Source organism: Alligator sinensis, unplaced genomic scaffold, assembly GCF_000455745.1.
Source record: "Alligator sinensis unplaced genomic scaffold, ASM45574v1 scaffold2127_1, whole genome shotgun sequence".
Classification (NCBI taxonomy): domain Eukaryota; kingdom Metazoa; phylum Chordata; order Crocodylia; family Alligatoridae; genus Alligator; species Alligator sinensis.
In genome coordinates, this window is record NW_005843766.1 from 24,647 (window position 1) to 29,719 (window position 5,073).

The 5,073-nt window shown below is 51.6% G+C and overlaps 1 long non-coding RNA gene across 1 annotated transcript in view; it reads right to left on the reverse strand.

Moving 5' to 3' along the window:
• Positions 1-734: 734 nt before the first annotated feature.
• Positions 735-5,073, reverse strand: part of LOC102372037 — a 14,001-nt gene continuing 9,662 nt past the window's right edge. Inside the window, exons 5-7 of the long non-coding RNA XR_001359263.2 lie at positions 2,602-2,716; positions 1,685-1,800; positions 735-871 (exon numbers count right to left, since the gene is read on the reverse strand). This is a non-coding gene — a long non-coding RNA (uncharacterized LOC102372037). The remainder of the gene's footprint in view (positions 872-1,684; positions 1,801-2,601; positions 2,717-5,073) is intronic.

Below are 5,073 nucleotides of genomic sequence, written 5' to 3' on the forward strand. Positions count from 1 at the left end.
CAAACTTACAGATCAGGTTGAGTTTGGACCATCTGAGGTCCAGACTACCCAGCTGCTGCTTCCCAGAGCATGCCCTACTCGCACTTCCCAACCCCACCGCCACCCAGTTCAGAAAGGACTTTGCGATGGTGGGACTGCTAGGTCAGCTATCTTATCATGAATAATCCTAAGTATTCATCGTAATTTCGTAACGTGCTATGAAAACCTGTGGCATTCTCTGTGACACCCCCTGCCACAATGTCTTAGGACTGGACAATGCTAAAATGATGACAACTTCAGAAACCCATTCATGAAACTTGGTAGAAAGGTTGTTCCTGGGAGGGAAAAATGTGGTGCGAGGGCTTGCAGGTGAGACTCTGCTCTTCTACTCACTAGTTACTGGATCTTTACTGGACATGGCACATGACAGAAACAGGACGTGGGACTTGTTTTTCCCCAGAACAAATGAAAGAATCGAAGCTACATGAACCCGTGCTTAAATCGAGTCATTGAGGAGCAAGATCGGGGGAGTTAAGGCAACTTAGCCAAACGCTTACTGCCGGAAGCCGTGCTAGTGCTCTTCTGGAGCATCTCACAGCGATGCCCTGCCGAGAGCTAAAGGGGATCAGGGGGATCGACAAGGGGGAATCCAATATATAAATACACACACACACATATACACACTTAATCACAAAGGCTAGGGAACTACATACATACATATGTAAGTATATATACATACACACACACACACACGGATCATATATAGAGATGCTTAAGCTGCCCACACGCTCTGAATCCTGACAGGTTTTGCTGTACAGCAGAAAGCCACACTTACTTCCCGAGGACTGTTCTGGCATCTCCTGAACCAGCCCAGGTGTCCTTGTTTCCATGCCTAAATATCAAAATGGAGATTTTAGATGATTATTAAAAAAACAGTCTATGTCACAAAGGTAAGGCAGTTTATGTCAAAACCTTGCCCAGACAATAAAAAAATCAAGACTTCTCTATTCAAACTGTCTTAGAGAAAAAAGATGAAGAATGTCATTCTCTTTACTCCCCTTCATAATGTCATCCATCTAACATTTTATATCCCGTTCACGATGCTGGGGAGAGTGACACTTGGTGCGACTGAATTCAAGCCTAAGCAGTCTTGCCCAGCCTGCGCACTTCAGTCTGCGACGCGACGGGCCACGTGCTCGAGCGCTGCCCATACTAGTACCAAGGCTTTGCCCAAGGACGGAGCATTTCATCTGAGACTGTCAAAGGACTTGGCAAACAGCAGCTATGTCTCACCAATCTCGCAAGGCAGCTCAAATATTCTCATTGTCCCTATTTCACAGATGGAGGAACTGAGAATGAAGAGCACCTGGTTCATCTCGTCTGGCTCAACCAGGCTTTTCGCTGGAAACCAAAGCTGGTGTGCTGTCCCTCCACGACAGCAGAGCTGGAGGATATTGTGGCGCAGGGGGAGGAAGGGGCGATGCTTTGTGCCTTTAGGCCTGTGAAATCCCTGCCCTGTCCAGCAGAGCCCGATTCATGGAGCAAAGAGTTATGCAGAGGGATAGTGATAGCCCGGGTTGTTAGACATACATGCATATCATTTAGCCTCTTAAGTATGCCTACTTCAATGCTATTTGAGATCGTTTCCTGCAATGTCCCACCAATAAAGGCCTTTACAGCTTCCTCCACAACTCTGGGCTCTTACCTGGGGAGGAGCACTTCCAGGACCTCGCCTGGAGAAGCCAAGGCCCTGTATTCACAGAAGAAACTGTGAATATTTACGAAATCCTGCTTCAGGTTTTCGACAACTTTGTGCACGGCCTGTGAAACAAAAGAACAAAATCATGGCATTACGAGTCGGCAGCGGCCCTCCTCCGAACCAGCGCGAACCCCACGTCACCCAGCGCTGGAGCGGGGGGGTCTCGTATCAGCAGTACCTGTCGGTGGAGGAGACAGAAAACTAAGTCTTGGCCAGATGGGATCAAACACGGTGTGTGAAGGAAGAGTGTTAATCCCACGAGTCCAGGCATATCCCAGAGGCCTCCACATATTTTGTCTCCATGTGTCGCTGTGCATGAGTCACAAGATACACTCAGAGATTTCCAATAGGAATCTGCAGAGTCCAAACCATTTTCAGCTCCCGTGGGCTGTGTCCTTTGAAACAGGAGAAGGGGTTTCCACGTTGTCCTCGCTGCATGTGGTAGATGCGTTCCTGAAAACCTGCACATCACTGCTTCTTCCCCCGCCCCGCCCCCTCTTCCCCCTGGCGGGGCGGTCACATGGCACCCCCCAGCCCCGCTTCCTCCCCACTCCTGTCTTCTCCGCCCGTGGGGTCTCCTTGCCCCACCCCGCCCCCAGCTCTGCCCCCCGGTCTTCTTCCGTCCTGCCCCGTCCTCAGCCCCGAGGTTTCTGGTCAGCAGGCAGAGCCACTTTCCGGTCGCCAGCTCGGGGCTGTGTCAGCCCCTCTCCGCAGCCCGCACGGATGGGGCTTCTCCAGGAAGTTGTTGAAGGCACCTGGCTTTGAGATGAAACAATGCACTATTTCTAAAATGGATTCACATGCATGTTCTTCTGCAGCCATGAGGAGGAGCTTTTAAGCAGCAAAAAGTTTTGCTCTCTTACCTTTGTGCTCGGAGATGACCTGCACGAGTTCAAAGTTGTCAACTTCTATCAGGTCCACGTTGTATTTGGCCAGTATTTATTCTATGACGCCGGTGGTCCTGTCCGGGCAGGTTAACTGGAAAAAGCATTTTGCAATGACTGATTTTGCTTCTCGACATCTGTTTTCAAGTTATCTATCTGGCGTGTTGGCTTGGTGTCTCATCGGGGAGGTACAGACAGTGCGTGACTGGGAATTACGGCGATGGAAATAGCCTCGTGCACAGCACATCCTAGCAAAGGGTGACGGTGCCTGTGTGTGTGTGACTCTACCAAGCTTTCTGGCTAGATTGTGTTTGTCCCTGGTGTAAAAAAGACCGCTCTGAATGCTCTTGTCTTTTGCCTCTGTCTCTCTGAAACCTTTCATTCCAGCGTGACCACCCGCACGGAGCAGAGTCCCAGGAGCCACGAGGCCGGTCCTATGCCATCAAGGCTTTTCTTGCCTAACTCTACCTTGTGCCACTGAGATGGCCCAAGCAGCAGCTGCATCCCCATGAACCTGGCCCAGGGTTTACCTCTTAACACTTTCCCTTTCCCTGGAAAGTCCCACCCAGCCTTCTCAGAAACAACCTGGAGAAACATGGGCAAAACCGAATGACTCCAGAGCACATTGCTTGTGGCTGTCGAGCCAGGTCTCTAAGGCGCTTGTGCATGGACCCAGGTGGGAATGGCAGGAGGCTTTGAGTGGACTCCTCCAGGGATGTGTCCTGGCTCCGCTGCTGTTCAGATGATTTGGCTGCAGGAATAAAGAGCTTCCCGAGCCAATCTGCAGAGAGCCCCAGACTGGGAAGGACAGCAGACGCACTGGGAGCACTGTCTGCTGGCCGCAGTTAGGGCTGGGGGCTTGGACTGGGGTGTGCTGATGCTCTTGCTAGCGCTAAAACAACCGGCAAGTTCCTGGGTTTGGCTTCTCTGCTGGGGCTCACACCAAGCCCCACGTTTGGCATTGGGCCTCGCCGCCTTGCTTTACCTGTAGCAGGTGACGGTTATTCTTGGTGTTTTGGGCACTGGCAATAGTGGGTGTGTGGGAGGCTGGCTTGTGCAGTGTTAAGGACAGGTCAGACGTAACTTGAGTGGGAAGGTTTAGTCAGGAATGACCCTGCCTTCAGCAGGGGTTAGATGAGATGGCCTCCTGAGGTCCCTTCCAGCTCCTCTTTCCTCTAAGAGAAAATGAAGGCTAATACACGATGCTGTTTAGAGGTGTCTGCCCTTTGGGAGCCTTGTATTACTACATACTCTCTATTGCTATACAGCATCTTCCGGGGACTTGCCTCCAAGCTGTTCTTCAGCGTATCTGTCTGCCTACCTGTGCACGCACGCCCATTCGTACAAGTGGAGTGCACGTTTTCGCCTTGCCTTACTCAGTGGTTGAGGACAAGTGGTGGATATTATCCGGCTGAAAGCCCAGGGAAGAGTTTGGGAGGTGGACTGTACTCTGACTACTAAAATGCCAGTGTCGATTCACCTAAGAATGAAGGGCATGATGGGGCCCCTAATATTTAAAAGCTTTGTCTTGGTGTGAATCAGAGCAGCAGAGATTTTACCTAGAAATTATCATCCGCAGAGAAAGCACATCCAGTAATAAATCTACACAGCTCTTCCACATCACTTACCAGGATGCTTTTATATACGGAGCCTTTGCTGTTCGGCATCAGGCTCCGAATGATACGGGCATCTCCAAAGTGCTGCGGAGGAAAAAGTCAGAAACATGATGGAAGCGGTAGAGATGAAAGAGTAGAACCAGAAGCAAGTATTTTGGGGTCCACGCCTGGTCCTTGGACGTTGTTAGTGGTGGTGTCCTACCGACAGGAGTAACTCGGTTTGGTATTTCCAATGAAGTATTCATATGTAGTATTCCATCTACAACTAACACCCCTGAAACATGGACGGTATCGAGTGTTGCCGTGTGAAATGGGTGTTTGGTTGGTCTAATAAAAGACAGCACTTTTACCCAGAGAACCTTGTCTGCTGAATGAAACGGTGGCATCCCGACTACACTAGGTGCTTTGCTCAGGAAGGAGCTCCTGCAGAGCAGACGTGCCTACTGACCTTTCTCTGCCGTTCCCTATCGGGCAAGGTTCCTCGCCCAAGGAAACGGGCTCTCTTCCTCTGACTTGTGCCCCAGCTTGTGCCAGGGGGCATGGGACATGGGGAGGAGGGCAGAGGGGCCCGGGATGCAGGCACGACAGTGCTGGGAGTGGAGGATATGCCTCGCTGCTTCTTGCCCAGCCAGGACAGGCGGGGGCAGGGGCATGATGCAGGTGCAGCTTGCTCTGGGCGGAAGGGGGCAAGCAGTAGCAGGGCACAAACCCCACTCGCAGCACTGCCATGCCCACATCCTGTGCCTCCCTGCCCCTCCTGAGCAGGCCCTTCACACAGTTCCTACTCACCCACAGTCCCCTCACACACTCCCCCACAATCCACCCCCCCCCCCTC